At 45.1% G+C, this 21895-nt stretch overlaps 1 long non-coding RNA gene across 1 annotated transcript; it reads left to right on the top strand.

The window, feature by feature from the left end:
- The first annotated feature begins 15 nt into the window (after positions 1–15).
- On the top strand, positions 16–4953 carry LOC134344875 (uncharacterized). Its single transcript, XR_010017546.1, has 3 exons — positions 16–34; positions 1523–1598; positions 4372–4953. It is a non-coding gene; the product is annotated as an uncharacterized LOC134344875 (long non-coding RNA).
- The last annotated feature ends 16942 nt before the right edge of the window (positions 4954–21895 follow it).

The following is a 21895-nucleotide window of genomic DNA, read 5'->3' on the forward strand; positions in this document are numbered from 1 at the left end:
ATTCGTCGATGCTGCGACGCCGCCATGGCCTTTTGTAAGGAATAGCGAGGCAGAAAATGCCTGTTGTACCCGTGCCCTCATGAAGGTTGACGTCGCGAACTTTTCCCTAATGCCTTCTGTTGTTAAAGGTCATGGTAGAACCCGATTTAATGTGTGACTCTGAAGGCGGATATTAGGCCTCTCGAGTTGACCGGCAAGACTCCCAATAATTTTCGGCTCATTTCCCGGATCTTGTACCCTAATGCCTAGTGGAATCTTTTTTTATTTATTAACCACACCCTCATAATTTCAACTAACCACGATTTTTTTGCTTCAATTTTATCTAAAACTCTTACATAGTATATGCAAGCCCTAGAACCCATTGGAGAACAGATACTTCGGGATATGGTTCTGTGATAGCGGTTACGCAGGTAGACAGGTTAGTGATGAAGACTTTTGGATTACAGTATTTGCCTTCATTGGACGGGGCAGTGAGTATAGAAGTTAGAGCGTCGTGTTACAATTATTCCGGACGTTGGTTAGACTACACTTGGAGCATTGTGTGCATTTGTGGTCACCTGAATATAGGATAATTGTCATAAAATTGGAAAAGGGTGTAGAAATGATGAACAAGGATTTTAGTGAGCCCGAAGGGCTTGAGCTAAAAGAGGAGACTTTGACAGGCTGGACTCCTTTCCCGGAGTGAAGGAGGCTGAGGTGAGCTTAAAGACGTTTTTAAATATTGCAGGTAGAAATTTTGTTATGATAGAGTTTGATTCCTGGGATGGCAGGTCTTTCATATGAAGAAAGACTGGATGAACTGGGCTTGTACTCGTTGGAATTTAGAAGATTGAGGGGGGATCTGATTGAAACGTATAAGATCCTAAAGGGATTGGACAGGCTAGATGCGGGACGATTGTTCCCGATGTTGGGGAGGTCCAGAACGAGGGGTCACAGTTTGAGGATAGAGGGGAAGCCTTTTAGGACCAAGATTAGGAAAAACTTCTTCACACAGAGAGTGGTGAATCTGTGGAATTCTCTGCCACAGCAAACTGTTGAGGCCAGTTCATTGGCTATGTTTAAGAGGGAGTTAGATATGGCCCTTGTGGCTACAGGGGTCAGGGGGTATGGAGGGAAGGCTGGGTTCTGAGTTGGATGATCAGCCATGATCATAATAAATGGCGGTGCAGGCTCGAAGGGCCGAATGGCCTACTCCTGCACCTATTTTCTATGTTTCTATGAAACTGGGTTTAAGGTGAGAGGAGAAAAATCTAAACGGGATGTTTGGGGCAAGTTTTTCACACAAAGTAGTGGGTATATGGAACAAGCTGCTGAGAAAATTAAAACAGCGAGTACAATGTGAGAATGTTTAAAAATTATTTGGGCAAGTTCATGGATAGGACGCTTCTAGAGGAATCAGGGCCAAGTGCAGGTAATTGAGATCAACTTAGGTACATACCATGGTCAGCATAGATAAGCTTGTACAAAAAGCCTGTTTCTTTAATCCATGCTAATCCAATCTTTCCACCCAAATGTTATTTAGCTGTACTGATAACATCCTCATAAATCTCCTTTGCACACTCTGAACTGCACTTACCTGTGATGTACTGACCAGAAGGGTATGTTATACACAAGCTTGTGGTCTTGATTGATATACATTTAATGGGCACTTTATTAGGTAGACCTGTACATCTGTGTGTTAATGCAAATATCAAATCAGTCAATCATTTGGCAGCAACTCAATGCATAAAAGCATGTAGGCATGGCTCAAGACATTCAGTTTAGCTTGGCTCAGAGGGGATGAAGTCAGCGTGGAAAGGTGGCGGTTGGTGGTGCTGGCTGTGAATGGTGTGGGGATGTTGGGGAATAACATAGGTTCAGATGGGGGGAAGAACTGCAAATGGAGGGTCCAGGTGAGTGTAGGTTAGTAGAAGGAGGTTGGAATAAAGTTGAATCTAGATCTGGAAAATAGAAAAAGAAACATAGTATTGGATTGATTTCAAGTGATGGAGAGGAAGGGTGGGACTCTACTTGGCAAAAAAGATAGTGTCTATGTTGGTTGATGAAAATAGAGGTATCAGGGGTGTTATAATGGGCGTTCCTGTGGAGATGTTGATAGAAGAGGTTAAATCTCATTAATTGTGAGGCAAGTTCAAGGAGGTAAAGAGATTGTAAGTAGTCAGAAATGGGGAATGGGTGGATAGTTTATATTGGTATGTTTTGATGAAGTGAAATTCCCTGATAAAGTTAGTTTAGGGTATGTTAGTTATAATGTGCAAGCTTACATTCCACCCCCACTTGGATGTTACAGATGTCGGAGGGTTGGGCATGTTGTGGCAGTATGTCATGGGAAACTAAGATGTAGTACGTGTGGAGAACATAAGTATGAAAATTGTGAAGACGTAAAGTTTAAATGTAATTTTGGAGGAGAATGTAGTGCAGCTTATTGAGGATGTGAAGTGCTTAAGAAGGCAGCTGAAGTTCAACTGGTTAAAGTACAGTTAGGTGTGACCTGTGCAGAGACTTTGCAAAAGTTAAACCAAACGTTGATAAAGCATTACATCGGAGAGCAGAATGTGAAGTTGGTGCCTATATGTCAAAATCACAGTTCTCTTACTAAAGATACTTCACTAAATGAAGTTTGTGATGTTTATAACAGATATGGTGAATTCTACTGCTCATATGTCTAGTTGTAGTGAGAAAATTAAATTGATTGTGAAAGCTGCTGAGAAGTATCTTGGTATAACTGGTAGTACAGTATGTGGGAAGCTGTAAGTGAAGCTCTGGCTGGGGTAACTGTGCTTCAGTGTGCTTGTAAAGGTACGTAATGGGATTAGGAATATTGCAGAGGAATGCAAGAAGCCTGATTTCTGATGGTCAAGACTTTAAGTTTATTTCTGAGTTGTCAAATCATATGTATTCAGGAAACCTGGTTGTTAGCATATTTAAGTTTTTCTTTGCTGGATTATATGGTAATTGGGTGTGATCAGTAAGTTGGTAGCGGGATGTTATTGCAAGTTCTGTAAGGAAATGTACAGGATATAGAGTTGTGGATGTGAATAGAGTGTGCACTTGTAGAAATATTTCATTCAAAGTGCTATATTTTTACAATCCTGGAAAGCTTTCAATTGATGGCAGGTATATGTAGCTCTAGTTCACTAAGAGTTGTATGGAGTGGGGATTTTAACAGAATTTACTGTGGGGGTTGTTTGTGGAATGATAATGGTTTGATAGTAGAAATTTTTTTTAGATATTTCCCATTTTGCGTGTCTTAATGATGGAAGAGTACAAGATTTAATGTTCATAATAGTTCTGAAACTTTAGATTTAACATTAGCTTTGGACATTCTGGCTGGAGTGAGTGAGTGGGATGTCATGGGAGATGCAACATTGGGGAGTGATCATTTTCCTGTATTTATACGCTTGGGTTTGGCTTTATATAGGAGATAGGTGGAATTTTGGTAGAACAATTTGTGAGCAGTTTAAGGTTTTATGTGATGAACATCTGTCTGGGCTGCATGTTGACGATGATGTGGATTTGTGCAATGAAAGGTTATGTCAGATTATTCACCAGACTGCGTTAGAAATGATTCCTGTTAAAAAGGGCATTAGTAAGAGAAAGACTGTACCATGGTGGACTGAGGAGTGTGTAGAGGCAACTGGGGAGAGAAATGAGGCATTTTGGAAAGCTAAAAGTATCACTCTCTGAGTGACCTTTTTAAGTATAAAAGGGCATTGGCCGTGGTGAGGAAGGTTGCAAAAAAGGTTTACTAGAGGTCACATTGTGATGGTATTGGAAGGGATGGTAAACTTGAAGATGCTTGGGGACTGATTAAGAAAATGGGGGGGGGGATTCATAAGGTTAATAACATTCCAGCATTGATTAAAGAAGGTAATATTTTAGTAGTAATCATAGAGAAGGTTGAGATACTGGCTCAGTATTTTTGCAATTCACAATCAAGATAATTTAAGTGAAGAGGCTAAACAATGTAGGGGTAAGGTTTAAGTGCATACCCTGATATGTTGGAATCCAGCTGTAGCAATGAAAATATTAGCGATATACAGTTTTCTTTGTTAATTTAAAAAAGCTATTAATAGGACAGGTCAGATGGCTCTGGAAAAGGATGATATGTTTAAACATGTGGCTGACAACACTCTTGAAATAATAAAAATTTTGAATCCTATTTGGAATTTAGGCCATCTTCCTCGTGCGAAATGGCAGTAGTAATGCCTGTTCTAAAACCTGGAAAACCCCTGTTGGATCCTTCTTGTTAGCTTATGGAATGTATGGCAATAGTGGTTAAATTGTATTTTGGAAAAGAGGTGATAGTGTTTTATCAGAGTGGATGTCAGAAGGGTAGAATGGTATTGATTTCAGCTTTATGTTTGGAAGGTGATAAAGGAAAGCACAGGCAAATAATGAATAATGAAAAAGCATATCGTCGTCTGAAGTGACTGTCCCTCGAGGTCGAGGATGATGGTCTTCGTTCTGAAGAAGTGGCCCACAGAGTGAAGACACCTGTGCGTGTATCTGTTTAACATGTACTTGATGTTGCACTCCAAGAAGCACACGATACTTCACAAATCAACCAAATGATTCCAATGGCATGGCAACCACGACGATTGGAGCTGATGGATTTGTTGCAGCCTTCATCCGCCTTCACAGCCGTTGATTTCGAAGTAACTTCGTTTGCCTGTTCCACCATTGAGGTCTTGGTTGGATTGTTCTTTGTCAGGAACCTCACCCTCCACCTTACCGCCATGGGTGACCCTACCAGGAGCATGGCTCCAGACAGCATCGCTCTCGGGATCATAGGACCACACAAGCTTCTCCACCGCGACAAGGTGACAATCCATGGAGAAGAGAAAAGCATGTATGTTATGAAAGGAAGATCTTTTGATTAAATTATGGAAATTAGGAGTGAGAGGAAGGCTATACCATTTTTTTCCCCCCTGAGTTTATTTGGACGGTCTATGCAGGGTATATTTGGGTTTCTATGAGATAGAGAATGGGATCCCACAAAGCAGTATTTGTAGCCCTTTATTTAAAATTATTATTAATGATATTTTCTCTGAGATGGGTACTGGGGTGGGTAAATCACTGTTTGCAGATAGAAACATAGAAAATAGGTGCAGGAGTAGGCCATTCGGCCCTTCGAGCCTGCACTGCCACTTATTATGATCATGGCTGATCATCCAACTCAGAACCCTGCACCAGCCTTCCCTCCATACCCCCTGATCCCCATAGCCACAAGGGCCATATCTAACTCCCTCTTAAATATAGCCAATGAACTGGCCTCAACTGTTTCCTGTGGCAGAGAATTCCACAGATTCACCACTCTCTGTGTGAAGAAGTTTTTCCTAATCTCGGTCCTAAAAGGCTTCCCCTCTATCCTCAAACTGTGGCCCCTCGTTCTGGACTTCCCCAACATCGGGAACAATCTTCCTGCATCTAGCCTGTCCAATCCCTTTAGGATTTTATACGTTTCAATCAGATCCCCCCTCAATCTTCTAAATTCCAACGAGTACAAGCCCAGTTCATCCAGTCTTTCTTCATATGAAAGTCCTGCCATCCCAGGATGATGGAGCTTTGTGGATTGGAGGTAGAAATTTCAATTCAACTGTATAGAATGCAATTTGCAATTAAAAAGGTCAAACAGTGGGCAAATAGATGGGGTTTTAAACTTTCAGTAGCTAAAATGCAAGTTGTGTGTTTCACAAAGAAAGTGTTTTGCCTTTGCATAAGCAGTTTGCTAGAGGTAATAGAAGCACTTGGCTTGTTTTTCAAAGAAAAAAGTGAACTGATAATTAGGACAGTGGTGAAGTTGTTGTAGGCCTAACAAGGCAGGACTAGGAGTTGCTTCGTGATATATTTTACCAGTGGGGGGAGTGGATTTGACCAATTTTGGCTCAAGAGGCTTTGGGAAGGAGGCACAGTTGAATAGTGGGTAAAGCTTTTGCAGTGGTTGAATTTTAAAAAGTCACCAAACTATAACTAAATAAAGTAGGGATGTTGCAGGATCATGTGATGTGCTGTAGCTGCATGATGTGGGAGCTGGTGAACCTCATTGTGGTTCCTGGTGACCACATCTGCAGCAAGTGCTAGCTGCTTGAGGAACTCAGGCTCAAAGTTGATGACCTGGAATCTGAGCTTCATGCACTGTGACATATCAGGGAGCGGGAGAGTTACCTGGATTCTCTGTTTCAGGAGATAGTCACACCCATTAGATTAGCTGCCTCAAATTGGGTCTGTGGTCAGGGACAAGAGGGTGTGACTGCAAGTGAGGCGAGTTGTTGGATCCAAGAGACAGTGCTGGAGGAGCCTCAGCCCTTGAGGTTGTCCAACAGGTCTGAGATTCTTGCTCCCTGTGTGGTTGAGAGTGGGAGCTGTCGGAAGGATGAGCAACCTAACTGGGGGAGAGAAGAGAAATGTAGTGGTAACTGGGGATAATATAAGTCAGGGGATTAGACAAAGTTCTCTGTCACAGAGATGGAGCATCCCGTAGGCTGTGTTGCCTGCCTGGTACCTGGGTTCGGGACATCTTATCTGACCTGCAGAGGAATTTGCAGTGGGAGGAGAAAGATCCAGTTGTCATGGTCCATGTGGGTACCAGCAACATAGGTAGAATGAGGAAAGAGGTTCTGCTGAGGGAATTTGAGCAGCTAGGGATTAAATTAAAAAGCAGAAGAAAAAATGTGGTAATATCTAGATTGCTACCTGAGCCATCTGCAAAATGGTCAAAAGATTAGTGTGTGGCTCAGGAATTGTTGTGGGAAAAGTGGGTTTGAATTCATGGGGAAACTAGCACCAGTATTGGGGAAGGAGGGAGCTGTACCAATGGGACGGGCTCCACCTGAACCATGATGGGACCTGGATCCTGGCGAATTGCATAACTAGGGCAGTGGATAGGGCTTTAAACTAATAGCAAGGGGGTGGATTTAACAGATTGAAGAAGTGTGGGTAAAGGTAAAGTAAAAGCAAAAGTTTTTTTTAAAAAAAAGTAAGAGTGGAGTGCAGAAAAGTCATGTGCAAAAGAGAGAAAGATAACTAATTTTAAAAGTACAATGAGTGTAAAGGGCACTTCATCTGAATGCCCGTAGTATTTGAAACAAGGTCAGTGGACTTGTGGCACAAAGGGGTACGATATAGTGGCCGTTACAGAAATGTGGTTACAGGGTGGAGAGGAGTAGGAATTAAGTATCCAAGGATATCAGGTATTACGGAAGGTAAGGGAAGTAGGGTAGTGCTCTAAATTAAGGATGAGATCAGGGCGATAATGAGAGAGGATATAAGATCTAAGGAGCAGAATGTTGAATCCATCTGGGTAAAGATTAGGAATCATAAAGGGGGAAAAAAATCACTGGAGGGTGTTGTCTATATACAACTGAATAATACATTACAGTGGCACAGGCAATAAACTGAGAAATCAGAGGTATTTAAGAATGGAACAGCAGTTATCATGGGGGCTTTAACTTGCACGTAGATTGGGTGAGTCAAGTTGGCCAAAGCAGTCTTGAGAAGGACTTCATAGAACGGATATGTAATGGCTTTCTTGTTCAGTACGTTACTGAACCTACAAGGGAACGTACTATCTTGGATCTGGTCCTGTGGAATGAGGCAAGTAAAATTAGTAATCGTAGTTAGGGATCCTCTTGGAAAGAGTGATCACAGTATGACTGAGTTTCTCATACAAATGGTGGGTGCAATAGTTTGATCTAAAACAAGTGTATTATGCCTAAACAAGTGAGCCTACAATGGGATGAGGGAGGATTTGGGTAGGGTAGACTGGGAGCACAGGCTATATGGTGGGACGGTTGAGGAGCAGTGGAAGACTTTCAGAGATTTTCAACGGTGCTCAACAAAAGTAAATTCCAGTTTAAGAGCAAGGACAGTAAGGGCGACGAGAGCCAGCCATAGATAACTAAGGAAATAAAGGAAGACATCAAACTAAAAGCTCCTGTGTACAAAGTTGCCAAGAGAAGTGGGAAACTGGAAGATTCGGAAAACTTTAAAAAGCATCAGAACCACGAAGTGAGCAATAAAGAAAGAGAGATGGATTATGAAAATAAACTAGTACAAAATATAAAAACAGATAGTAAAAGTTTTTATAATTATAGAAGTGGAAAAGGGTGGCTAAAGGTACCTTGGAGTATGAGGAAATGGCCGAGGCTTTGAATGACTGTTTTGTGTTGGTCTTCACGGTGGAGGACACGTCTAATATGCTGAAGAGATGATATGGATGCGATTGGAGGTGAGGACCTTGACGCAATAGCTATCACTAAGGAGGTAGTGCTGAGCAAACGGGGCCTAAAAATAGACAAGTCCCCTGATCCTGATGGAACGCATCCCAGGGTACTGAAAGAAATGGCAGAGGTTGTAGTAGAGGCTTTGGTGATAATTTACCACAATTCTCTAGACTCTGGGCAGGTCCCGGCAGATTGGAAGATGGTGCATGTCACACCACTGTTTAAAAAAGGATGTAGACAAAAGGCAGGTAACTATAGGCCAGTTAGTATAGCATCTAGTTGGGAAAATGCTTGAAGCCATCATTGAAGAAGAAATGGCAAGGCACCTGGAAATAAATGGATCCATCAGACAGATGCAGAATGGATTCAGCAAAGGCAGGTCTTGCTTGACAAACTTGGTGGAGTTCTTTGAGGATATAACGAGCACAGTGGATAGAGGGGAATAGATGACATTATTTACTTGGATTTCCAGAAGGTGTTCGATAAGGTGCCACATAAAAGACTTGTCCAGAAGATGAGGATGGATAGAATTGGGGTGATGTATTGGCATGGAAAGAGGATTGGTTAGAGAGAAAGCAGAGTTAAGATACATGGATATAACTCTGGCAATCCGTGGTGAGTGGTGTGCTACAGGGGTTGGTGCTGGGCCCGCAACTGTTCATGATATACATTAACGATCTGGAAGAGAGACTGAATGTAGTGTATCTAAGTTTGCTGATGACGGTAAATTGAGTGGAAAAGCAAATTGTGCAGAAGATATGGAGAGTCTGCAGAAAGATAGAGATAGGTTAAGTGAGCGGGCACGGATTTGGCAGATGGAGTACAATGTTGGTAGATGTGAAGTAATCCACTTTGGAAGGGAAAATGGAAGATCGTATTATTATTTAAATGGTAAAAGATTGCAGCCTGCTGCTGTGCAGAGGGACGTGGGAGTGCTTGTGCATGAATCACAAAAGGTTGGTTTGTAGGTGCAGCAGCCTATCAAGCAGGCAAGTAGAATGTTGGCCTTCATTGCTAGAGAGATTGAATTTAAGAGCAGGGAGGTTATGCTGCAACTGTATAGGGTACAGGTGAGGCTGCACCGGGAGTATTGTGTGTAGTTCTGGTCTCCTTTCTTGAGGAAAGATGTACTGGCTTTGAAGGTAGTGCAGAGGAGGTTTATTTCAAGATTCAAGATTCAAAAAACTTTATTGTCATTCAAACCATACATCAGCTCTGCAGGGGAGAATGAGACAGCGTTTCTCAGGGGCAGTGCAATCATAGCATAACAAACGCAACACTAAATAATAAACATAACAATAAATAGTAAAACACAACGGCCACATGTCCGTTAAAATCAGTTATAAGTGTCCAGTGCAAGTTAAAAGTGTCCAAAGCAGAGTCAGGTGGAGCAGCTATTTAGCAGTCTGACTGCCTGTGGGAGGAAGCTGTTTAGTAGCCTTGTGGTTTTAGTTTTGATGTTCCTGTAACGTTTACCTGATGACAGAAGAACAAACAGTTCATGGAGAGGGTGTGAGGGGTCTTTAATGATGTACCGTGTCTTCTGGAGGCATCGACTCTGAAAGAGGTCTTGGACAGAAGGTAGGGAGACCCCAATAACCTTCTCTGCTCCCCTAACCACCCTCTGCAAGGCTTTTTTGTCGACAGCACTGCAGCTGGAGTTCCAGGTTGTGATGCAAAAGGTCAGCACACCCTCAACCACGCCTCTGTAGAATGTAGTTAAGATGCTAGTGGGGAGTGATGCATGTTTAAGCTTCCTCAGAAAATGCAATCTCTGCTGGGCCCATTTCACAACCCCAGTGGTGTTCCTGGACCAGGTGAGATGTCCGAGATCTGCACCCCAAGGAACTTGATGTTTTCCACTCTCTCCACTGTGGAGCCGCTGATGCTGAGGGGTGTGTGCTCAGGCTGAGACTGTCTGAAATCGACGATCATCTCCTTGGTTTTGGTGACATTAAGCATCAAGTTGTTATTCCTGCACCAGCTCTCTAGGTGTTTGACCTCCTCCCTGTACATAGTTTCATTATTTTTGCTGATGAGCCCCACCACTGTGGTACCCTCTGCAAATTTAATGATCAGGTTCTCCTTGAATCTGGCTGCACAGTCATGTGTTAGCAGTGTACACAGCAATGGGCTAAGCACACAGCCTTGTGGGGATCCAGTGCTCAGTGTGATGGAGTCAGAGATGTTCCTGCCAACGTGGACTGACTATGGTCTCTCTGTCAAGAAATCCAGAATCCAGTGACACATGGCAGTGCTAAGGCCAAGCAGCGACTGTTTCTCCACTAGTCTCTGCGGGATTGAACGCTGAACTGAAATCAATGTACAGGATTCTGGTATAAGTGTCTTTGTTGTCCAAGTGAGAGAGAACTGTGTGCAGTGTGGTGGATATTGCATCCTCCGTAGAGCGATTTGGACAATAAGCAAACTGTAGAGGATCCAGCGATGAGGGGAGGCTGGCTGTGATATGAGGCTTGACAAGCCGTTCAAACCACTTCATCACTATGGGGGTCAGGGCAACGGGACGGTAATCATTCAGATAGGCTACAACTGATTTCTTTGCTACAGGGATGGTTGTGGAGGTTTTGAAGTATCTGGGGACAATAGCTTGACTAAGGGAGATGTTGAAAATGTCTGTCAGGACATCTGCTAATACATCAGCACGTTCCTTGAGCACACGTCCAGGGATGTTGTCGGGACCTCCCGCTTTTCGTGGGTTGACCCTGGCAAGGGTCCTCCGTGTTTGCTCTGGATCAATGATTGGAGCTGGCTGGTCAGATGGTAAAAAGGAACTGGCTCTCCCCCTTGCTGTAGTGTTTGATGCTTCGAAGCGGGCAAAGAAATTGTTAAGCCTGTCTGGTAGAGAGGTGTCGCTGTCATCAGTTTTATCAGGTTGATTTCAGAGATGAAACTATGAGGAGAGATTGAGTCACCTGGGACTGTACTCTGGAATTCAGGAGAATGGGAGCAGATTTTATCGAAACATAAAATTATGAACGCGATAGATAAGATAGAGGCAGGAAAGTTGTTTCCAGTGGTAGTTGAGTCTAGAACTAGGGGACATAGCCTCAAGATTCGGGAGTAAATTTGGGACGGAGAAGAAGAGGAACTGTTTTTCCCCGAAGAGTGGTGAATCTGTGGAATTCTCTGCCCAATGAAGCAGTGAAGGCTGCCTCAGTAAATATATTTAAGACAAGGTTGGGTAGATTTTTTGCATAGTAGAGGAATTGAGGATTATAGGGAAGTAGGTGGAAATGTGACCATGATCAGAACAGCCATGATCTTATTGAATGGTGGAGCAGGCTCGGTGGGTCAGATGTCTTGCTCCTGTTTCTTGTGTTTCTTAGACCTGCACTTGATTTGAAATTGTAAGGTCAAACTCTTGAAGTGTCGCTGGTAAGACCATAAGATCTGGGAGTAAAATTAGGCCAGTTGGTCCATCAAGTCTGCTCTGCCATTTCATCCTGGCTGATCCAGTTTTCCTCTCAGCCCCAATCTCCTACCTTTTCCCTGTATCCCTTCATGCCCTGGCCAATCAAGAATCTATCAACATCTGCCTTCAGTGTACATACAGACTTGGTCTCTACAGCTGCCTTTGGCATCAAATTTCACAAGTTCACCACTCTGGCTAAAGAAATTCCTCCTGGTCTCTGTTCCAAAAGGACACCCCTCTATTGTGAGGCTGTGTCCTCTGGTCCTGGACTCTCCCACCACAGGAAACATTTCTCTCCATCGAGGCCTTTCACCATGCAATAGGTTTCAGTGACGTCACCCTCATTGTTCTGAATTCTAGTGAATACAGACCCAGAGCTATCAAATGCTCTTCATGTTGTGGAAGTCGAATCCGGATAAAGTTACTCAGAGACCGTATAAGTACAAACTTTATTCAAAACATCCGGGTCTATTCAGTTAGTCGCTCAGACAGGAACAGACTGCCTGTGACTGTCTGCCCGATCCACCAAACTAACTAACAATTCCCCTTACAACACAGATGTATTTGTTCAGATACCTCCCACACAAGACAGGCTGGAGTCAAAGTTATCCACTGTGACAGCCCCAAAAGACAAATTACAAAGTAGGCATAATAGACAGAACATGCAGAAACAGGTTAGAGTGGTCCTATCTCTACACGTGAGTGCACAAGGAGATAAGCATCCTGAAACCCTAGCTAGCTACCTTCAAGAAGAAATATAGCTTAGCATATCTGTTGATCATCAGCGGTTTCTTTCAGAAAAACAGGATGCTATTGTTTAATGAAGTGTTAACCCTTTCACATTGTCATTCCCTCCTTTTGATAATTACATGATCAACAAAACAGTAATTTTTTACAGAGAAAGTGATCGAGTACATCAGTGGGTAAAAACAGTGTACAACAGTAATTATAACAATAAGTACAACTATTAGGCCATAATGCAATATCATGCCCACATATTACCGAACAGGCCTTTCGAATGACCACCATTTAGACCCCTTGGTGAACCCATGTAAATCCTGCCCTACTTAATGTTGTCGATCTCCTTGGCAATATGCTCGGAGAGGGACGTAATGTTGGTAGACTCATCAGGGATATAGGTGCAGCATTCTGTGTCAATAATAGCACAGGTTCGCCCTTTCTTAGCTAGGATAAAATCTAAAGCCATACAATTCTGTAGGACTGTTTGTCGAATGGCTATCATTTCTGTGATCACCTCAGCCACCTGCGTCTGGGTGCCTGATAGAACGCTGGCAGTTTCATTTGCCAGTTCCTCCAGGGCAGCTGCCAACTTAATTTCTCAGGAGTTTCTGGCATTGCCATAAGATGGGAAGGCAATCAGCCAGGACCTCTCTGATACCGTGATTCCCTGTTTCGGCCTCTGCCAGTGGTGGTGATCCCGTGGCTCGGGCACTACCCAGGTTGGGAAGTAGGTAAGCTAGATAACAGCACCCTCTCCATTTCTTCTGGGGTGGCTGCGGGTCCCACCCGTTCATCGCTTCCCTGGGTAGCCACAAGTAGGCTTTATCCCCACAAACCCAATATGTGCTATTCAAAGGAAAGAGGAAAAACCCTGCCATTAACATTATAATTATAGATGCTGCAAGTGCTGTTCCCCAGCAAAAGTTTCCCCTGGCGTCTGCAGTGACAAGTTGTATTTGTCACCCGGGCACGGGGCACACCTTGGTGTTGCCAAGGGGCTTCGGGGAGGAGGTCATATTCAACAGAGACCTGAGGTACCACCCTTCAAAACACTAACATTTGCAGTTGCTCAGGGTCCCCTTGCAATTCTGGACTTCACTACCCCGGGTGTTTAATTAGAGAATCCCCAAGCAGAGAGTTCCTCGTTAGAATTGAGGGGGATCACTGACAACTGTACCATAGTCTTTCCATGTGAGAGTACTTGCGCACATATAAGAACATAAGAAACCGCAGCAGGAGTAGGCCATCCGGCCCATTGAGCCTGCCTCGCCATTCAGTAAGATCATGGCTGATCTGTCCGTAAACTCAGCTCCATCTATCTGCCTTTTTCTCATCACCCTTAATTCCCTTACTATGTAAAAACCTACCTAACTGTATCTTAAATATATTTAGTGAAGAAGCCTCAACTGCTTCCCTGGGCAGAGAATTCCACAGATTCACAACTGTGGGGAAAGAGTTTCTCCTCATCTCCGTCCTAAATCTTCTCCCCTGAATCTTGAGGCAATGCCCCCTAGTTCTAGTCTGTCCTACCAATGGAAACAACTGTCCTACTTCTATCTTATCTATCCCTTTCAAAAGTTTGTATGTTTCTATAAGATCCCCTCTCATTCTTCTGAATTCCAGAGAGTATAGTCCCAGGTGACTCAATCTCTCCTCATAAGTTAACCCCTTCATCCCTGGAATCAACCTGGTGAACCTCCTCTGCACTGTCTCCAGAGCCAGTATATCCTTCCTCAAGTATGGAGACCAGAACTGCACACAGTACTCCAGGTGCGACCTCACCAGTACCCTGTATAGTTGCAGCATGACCTCCCTGCTCTTGAATTCAATCCCTCTAGCAATGAAGGCCAACATTCCATTTGCCTTCTTAATAACCTGTTACACCTGCAAGCCAACTTACTGCGATTCACGCACAAGCACTCCCAAGTCCCTCTGCACAACAGCATGGTGCAGTCTTTCACCATTTAAATAATAATCTATTATTCCTTCCAAAGTGGATGATCTCACATTTACCAACTTTGTATTCCATCTGCCAGACCCTGGCCCGCTCACTTAACCTACCTATATCCCTCTGCAGACTCTCCACATCCTCTGTACAATTTGCTTTTCCACTCAGCTTAGTGTCAGCAGCAAATTTTGCTACACTACGCTCAGTCCCCTCTTCCAAATCATCAATGTAAATGGTGAACAGCTGTGGGCCCAGCACCAACCCCTGCGGCACCCCACTCACCACAGACTGCCAACTGGAGCAACACCCATGTGTACTAACTCTCTGCCTTCTATTGGTTAACCAATACACTTCCTCTGACTCCATGCATCTGTATCTTATTTATAAGTCTCTTGTGCGGCACCTTATCAAACGCCTTACGGAAATCCAAGTATACGACATCCACCTGTTCCCCTCTATCCACTGCACTCATTATGTCCTCAAAGAACTCCAGTAAGTTTGTCAAACAGGGCCTGCCCTTTCTGAATCCATACTGCGTCTGTCTAATGGAATCACTCATTTTTAAATGTTTTGCTCCAACATTCCCCTGCTTCTTAGTGTTTGGCACAGTTGTAGCAAAGGGACAGGGATGTATTATGGGCAAAATCAGACAGTAGGGGATGTTTTGGCCACGGCACTTGGGGAACTACTCCCTGTGTGGGCCATGGGAAAAGATGGTTCTAACCTGTGGGGAGCTGCCACATCCTCGGTGGCCACTGCTCCTGCCCTCATGTATGACTCTAGTTGACTGGAAGCCCACAAAAAGAAGGCAAAAGACAGCGGCCCAGTACATGGTGGTGTCCGTGATGGTATCTTTAGTCCATACATTTTTACAGTCAGTACAATGTATCCACAGCGGTTGACTGTCCAACTTGACTGCCGTGGACGTGGTGAGCAGTACTTGGAACAGTCCCTTCCTCTGTTGTTCTAATTTGCCACGGCACCAGTTCTTAATTAGTACGTAGTCCTCGGGTTCGATGTTGGGGTAGTCGCCTTCTCTTGTCATATCATCTTCGTCCTCATATGCCTGATGCATCTGTGAATGTAAGGCTCGGAGAATCTTAGGTAGCCCGTTTATATCAAGAGTGGGAGGCTGTGTAGAACCCCATGGAATCATTGGGGGCTTTCTAAAGATGACTTCAGCTGGTGAGACTCCCGCTTTTTTTCCTCGGGGGGGGGGTCCCTCATATGGAATAATGCTAAGGGCAATACCTTTATCCAATTAAACCCCATTTCCTCCATGAGTTTTACCAATTTGGTTTTTTAATGTACCATTTGCTCTTTCCACTATACCTGCAGGCTGGGGATGGTGAGAACAATAGAATTGTTGTTGAGTGGATAAGGCATTGCAGATTTCCTCATTTAACTTTGCTACAAAGTGGGGGCCATTATCTGAACTCAACATTTCTGGTAGCCCATACTGGGGGATTACTTCTCACAACAGTATTTTAACTGCTGTCATGGCTTATTGGGAGCTTGAAGAAATTTGGCATATCAACAAAAACATGCCAAAAACTTCTATAGTTGTACCGTGGAGAGCATTCTGACAGGCTGCATCACTGTCTGGTATGGAGGGGCTACTGCACAGGACCGAAAGAAGCTGCAGAAGGTTGTAAATCTAGTCAGCACCATCTTGGGCACTAACCTACAAAGTACCCAGGACACCTTTCGGGAGCAGTGTCTCAGAAAGGCAGTGTCCATCATGAAGGACCTCCAGCACCCAGGGCGTGCCCTTTTCTCACTGTTACCATCAGGTAGGAGGTACAGAAGCCTGAAGACACACACTCAGCGATTCAGGAACAGCTTCTTCCCCTCTGCCATCCGATTCCTAAATGGACATTGAAGATTTGGACACTACCTCACTTTTTTAATACACAATATTTCTATTTTTGCACATTCTTTAAAATCTATTCAATCTACATAATTTGTTTGTTTATTATTATTTTATTTCTCTGCTATGCTAGATTATGTATGCTGCTAAATTTAACAAATTTCACGTCACATGCCGGTGATAATAAACCTGATTCTGATTATTCGTGGCAGGAATTGCCTCGATCCATCTACTAAACACATCTGTGATCACTAAGCAATATTTCTAACAATGCACTCTAGGTAGTTCAATAAAATCAAGTTGTAGACATGAAAAGGTAACAGAGTGGTGCCCAACACACAGGGTCTCCCCTTGCCCACATTCTTCTTACGGCATATTAAACATGCTTTTGTCCTCTTTGTTGCTGCTTGCTGCAATTTCGGATGCCCCTATGTTTGCAGCAAACTGTTTACCCTTCCCTCCTTTCCGAGGTGAGTACAAGTATGAATATAATCAAGGAGGGTTGGTAGAAATTGGGCGGGGACACAGACCTGTCCTGCAGGGGTATGCCAGGGCCCCGTCACGGGACCCTCCTTACAGCCCATCTGTGACCGTAGTCTGCGTTCCTCTTCAGGGGCGTCCCCCTGAAACGGACGTACGGCTTCCATGTCTGGCATACCCGTGCTGTCTGAGGCACAAGGGGTTTTGGCGGGGCCCCGGTGAGACTTGGGACTATAATTGCTAGTGGGCTGCGGCTTTGGCAGGCTCATCAGCCATGGCGTTACTGGTGGAGATTTTATCAGTCTGACAGGTATGAGCAGAGCATTTAATAATGGCCAATGTTTTTGGAAGCAGTGAAGAGAGTCTGTGCAAACGTAGCATTGCAATGGGTTGTCCTGAGGAGGTGAGGAAACCCCGGCATTTCCAAAGCACTCCGCAGTCATGAGCTACCCCGAAGGCGTATCGAGAATCAGTGTAGATGTTTACACGTTTGTTGGCGGCGAGGATGCAGGCACGAATGAGGGTAAATAACTCAGCTTTTTGAGCTGACACGGCTGATTGAAGGCTTCCTGCTCGAGCACCATGTCATTTGTGACCACAGCATAGCCGAAACATCTCTAGCCTTGAGGGCCCATGAAAGAACTACTATCAACATACAGTTGCTGGTGAACACAGCAGGCCAGGCAGCATCTCTAGGAAGTCGACGTTTCAGGCCAAGACCCTTCGTCTTCCTAGAGATGCTGCCTGGCCTGCTGCGTTCACCAGCAACTTTGATGTGTGTTGCTTGAATTTCCAGCATCTGCAGAATTCCTGTTGTTATCGACATACAGTACAAGGTTATATAACCATACAACAATTACAGCACGGAAACATGCCATCTCGGCCCTTCTAGTCCGTGCCGAATGTCGGGGTCCTGTAGGGGTTGGTCCGTGAGGTCCTCGTGGGCTGTAATGAGGAGTTGATTTCGCAGCACGCAATCGTTTGTAACCTGGGGTGGCAACGTTAGGAAAGTGGCCAGGTTTAAATTGGAGCAGAGAGAAAATCTCAGCAGGTGGTTGCTCAGTAAGGCTGTCTCATAGCGATTTTGTCATGCCTGAGTGAAGGTGCTGTGTCTGTCAAGAGGTCAAAAGCTCCACCACCAAGTGGGAAGAGAGCACATTTACAGGCTGATGTAGGGTAATATTAGTCATAGTCGTACTTTATTGATCCCGGGGGAAATTGGTTTTCGTTACAGTTGCACCGTAAATAATTAAATAGTAATAAAACCATAAATAGTTAAATAGTAATATGTGAATTATGCCAGGAAATAAGTCCAGGGCCAGCCTATTGGCTCAGGGTGTCTGACCCTCCAAGGGAGGAGTTGTAAAGTTTGATGGCCACAGGCAGGAATGACTTCCTATGACGCTCTGTGTTGCATCTCGGTGGAATAAGTCTCTGGCTGAATGTACTCCTGTGCCCAACCAGTACATTATGTAGTGGATGGGAGACATTGTCCAAGATGGCATGCAACTTGGACAGCATCCTCTTTTCAGACACCACCGTCTGTCATGGTCCGGTCCGTGAAGTCCGTATTCCGGTTCACAGTCCGGTCCATCGACCCTTGCTCCAGGTTTTCCTGTCTACCCTGTTTCTGTTCTTGCTGAGCTCTAATTGAGGCAGCTGATGCTCATTGGGGCTGGCTGCATAAATACCTCCAGAGACCAGGGCGTGGCTGCTGGATTGTTCTTGTCCTTACTCCTTGTATCCCTTCCTCTGCCTCCTGTTTCCTCGCCTGAAGCCCTGCCTTGTCTTGCTGGTAACTCTTGCCTCGCCTGAAGTTCTCGTCTTGCCTTGCATTGCCTGAAGCCTTGCCTTGTCTTGCTGGTAACTCTTGCCTTGTCTCGCCTGCAGTCTTGTCCTGGAGCCACCCTGTACCTAACTCCCTTCCTGTCCCTTGGCTCCACCCAGGTAAGCCAGGCCATCTTGCCGTTACCTGCGGTTGGTTCTCTCCCTTCCTGTCCCTTGCGTCCATCGGGCAAGTCAGGCCGTCTTGCCATTACTTGTGGTTGGTTCTGTCCCTTCCTGTTCCATGCCTCCATCGAGTAGTGATCTGCGCCCTGCCCAAGAGGAGCCTGGCTAGCCTCAAGGCTGAAGACTCCAGCCTCCTGCCTAGCCTCAAGCCTGAAGACTCCAGCCTCCTGCCTAGCCTCAAGCCTGAAGACTCCAGCCTCCTGCCTCCCGCCAAGCCTCGCCTCAAGCCTGAAGACTCCAGCCTCCTGCCTCGCCTCAAGCCTGAAGACTCCAGCCTCGTCCTGCCTGCCTGCCAAGCCTCGTCCTTGCCTAGTTCTGGGGTCCAAGCCAGAGGCAAGACCCAGATACTGGGTCCTTGTCCAGTCTCTGGCTCGGAGTCCAAGCCCGGGCTCCCAGCTCTCTTGTCCAGTCCTGTTCCGGGTTCCCGGTTCTCGTGTCCATGTCCTTGCTTTCACCCTGTATCCTTGTCCTGTCCCTAGTACTTCAGTGTCTGTGTCTTGCACTTGGGTCCGTTCCCAGCCACCCCCCTTATGACACTGTCAGAGAGTCCAGTTCCATCCCCACAACATCACTGGCCTTACGAATGAGTTTGTTGATTCTGTTGGTGTCTGCTACCCTCAGCCTGCTGCCCCAGCACACAACAGCAAACATGATTGCACTGGCCACCACAGACTCACAGAACATTCTCGGCATCGTCCGACAGATGTTAAAGGACCTCAGTCTCCTCAGGAAATAGAGACAGCTCTGACCCTTCTTGTAGATGGCCTCAGTGTTCTTTGACCAGTCGGTTTATTGTCAATTCGTATCCCCAGGTATTTGTAATCCTCCACCATGTCCACACTGACCCCCTGGATGGAAACGGGGGTCACCGGTACCTTAGCTCTCCTCAGGTCTACCACCAGCTCCTTAGTCTTTTTCACATTAAGCTGCAGATAATTCTGCTCACACCATGCGACAAAGTTTCCTACCATAGCCCTGTACTCAGCCTCATCTCCCTTGCTGATGCATCCAACTATGGCAGAGTCATCAGAAAACTTCTGAAGATGACAAGACTCTGTGCAGTAGTTGAGTCTGAGGTGTAAGTGGTGAAGAGAAAGGGAGACAAGACAGTCCCCTGTGGAGTCCCAGTGCTGCTGATCACTCTGTCGGACACACAGTGTTGCAAGCACACGTACTGTGGTCTGCCAGTCAGGTAATCAAGAATCCATGACACCAGGAAAGCATCCACCTGCATCGCTGTCAGCTTCTCCCCCAGCAGAGCAGGGTGGATGGTGTTGAACGCACTGGAGAAGTCAAAAAACATGACCCTCACAGTGCTCGCTGGCTTGTCCAGGTGGGCATAGACACGGTTCAGCAGGTAGACGATGGCATCCTCAACTCCTAGTCGGGGCTGGTAGGTGAGCCGGAGGGTATCTAAGTGTGGCCCGACCATAGGCCGGAGCAGCTCCAGAACAAGTCTCTCCAGGGTCTTCATGATGTGGGAGGTCAATGCCACCGGTCTGTAGTCATTGAGGCCATGCTGACTTCGACACAGGGGCGAGGCAGGTCGTCTTCCACAGCACAGGAACCCTCCGGAGCCTCAGGCTCAGGTTGAAGACATAAGTCCATAAGGTATAGGGGCAGAAGTAGGCCATTCAGCCCATCGAGTCTGCTCCGCCATTCACTCATGAGCTGATCCAATTCTTTCAGTCATCCCTACTCCCCTGCTTTCTCCCCATACCCTTTGATGCCCTGTCTGATCAAGAACCTATCTATCTCTGCCTCGACAGACACTCATGGCAAGAAATTCCACAGATTTACCACCCTCTGACTAAAGTAATTTCCCTGCATCTCTGTTCTAAATGGATGTCCTTAAATCCTGAAGTTATGCCCTCTTATCCTAGACTCCCCTACCATGGGAAATAACTTTGCCATATCTAACCTGTTCAGGCCTTTTAACATTCAGAATGTTTCAATGAGATCCCCTCTCATTCTCCTGAACTCCAAGGAATACAGCCCAAGAGCTGCCAGACATTCCTCATACGGTAACCCTTTCATGTCGGGAATCATTCTCGTGTATCTTCTCTGAACCCTCTCCAACGTCAGTATATCCTTTCCAAAATAAGGAACCTAAAACTGCACACAATACTCTATGTTTGGTCTCATGAATGCCTTAAAGAGCCTCTACATCATATCCCTGCTCTTATATTCTATACCTCCAGAAATGAATGCCAACATTGCATTTGCCTTCTTCACCACCGACTCAAACTGGAAGTTAACCTTTAGGGTATCCTGAACAAGGACTCCCAAGGCCCTTTGCATCTCTGTATCTTGAATTATCTCCCCATCTAAATAATAGTCTGCCTGTTTATTTCTTCCACCAAAGTGCATGACCATACACTTTCCGACATTGTATTCCATTTGCCACTTCTTTGTCCATTCCCATAAACTATCTAAGTCTCTCTGCAGGCTCTCTGTTTCCTTAACACTACCCACTCCTCCACCTATCTTTGTATCATCGGCAAATTTGGTTACAAACCCATTAATCCCATAGTCCAAATCATTGACATACATTGTAAAAAGCAGCAGTCCCAACACCGACCCCTGTGTAACTCTACTGGTAACCGGCAGCCAGCCAGAATAGGATCCTTTAATTCCCACTCTGTTTTTTGCCAATCAGCCAATGCTCCACCCATGCTAGTAACTTCTCTGTAATTCCATGGGCTCTTATATTGCTAAGCAGCCTCATGTGCGGCACCTTGTCAAAGGCCTTTTGAAAATCCAAATACACCACATCTACTACATCTCCTTTGTCTACCCTGTTTGTAATTTCCTCAAAAAATTGTAGACGGTTATTCAGGCAGGACTTTCCTTTCAGGAAACTATGCTGGCTTTGCTCTATCTTGTCATGTGCCTCCAGGTAGTCTGTAATGTCATCCCTGACTATCGATTCCAACAACTTCCCAACTATTGATGTCAGGTTAACAGGTCTAGTTTCCTTTCAGCAGCCTCCCAGCCTTCTTAGATAGCGGAGTAACATTTGTAAAGATCATTGTTATTGCCTCTGCAATTTCTCCAGCTCCTTCCTTCAGAATATGAGGGTGCATTCCATCAGGTCCAGCAGATTTATCCACCCTCAGACCATTAAGCTTCTTGAGCACCTACTCAGTTGTAATTTTCACTGCGCATACTTCATTTCACTGATACTC

Source organism: Mobula hypostoma, chromosome 4 (assembly GCF_963921235.1).
Source record: "Mobula hypostoma chromosome 4, sMobHyp1.1, whole genome shotgun sequence".
Classification (NCBI taxonomy): domain Eukaryota; kingdom Metazoa; phylum Chordata; class Chondrichthyes; order Myliobatiformes; family Myliobatidae; genus Mobula; species Mobula hypostoma.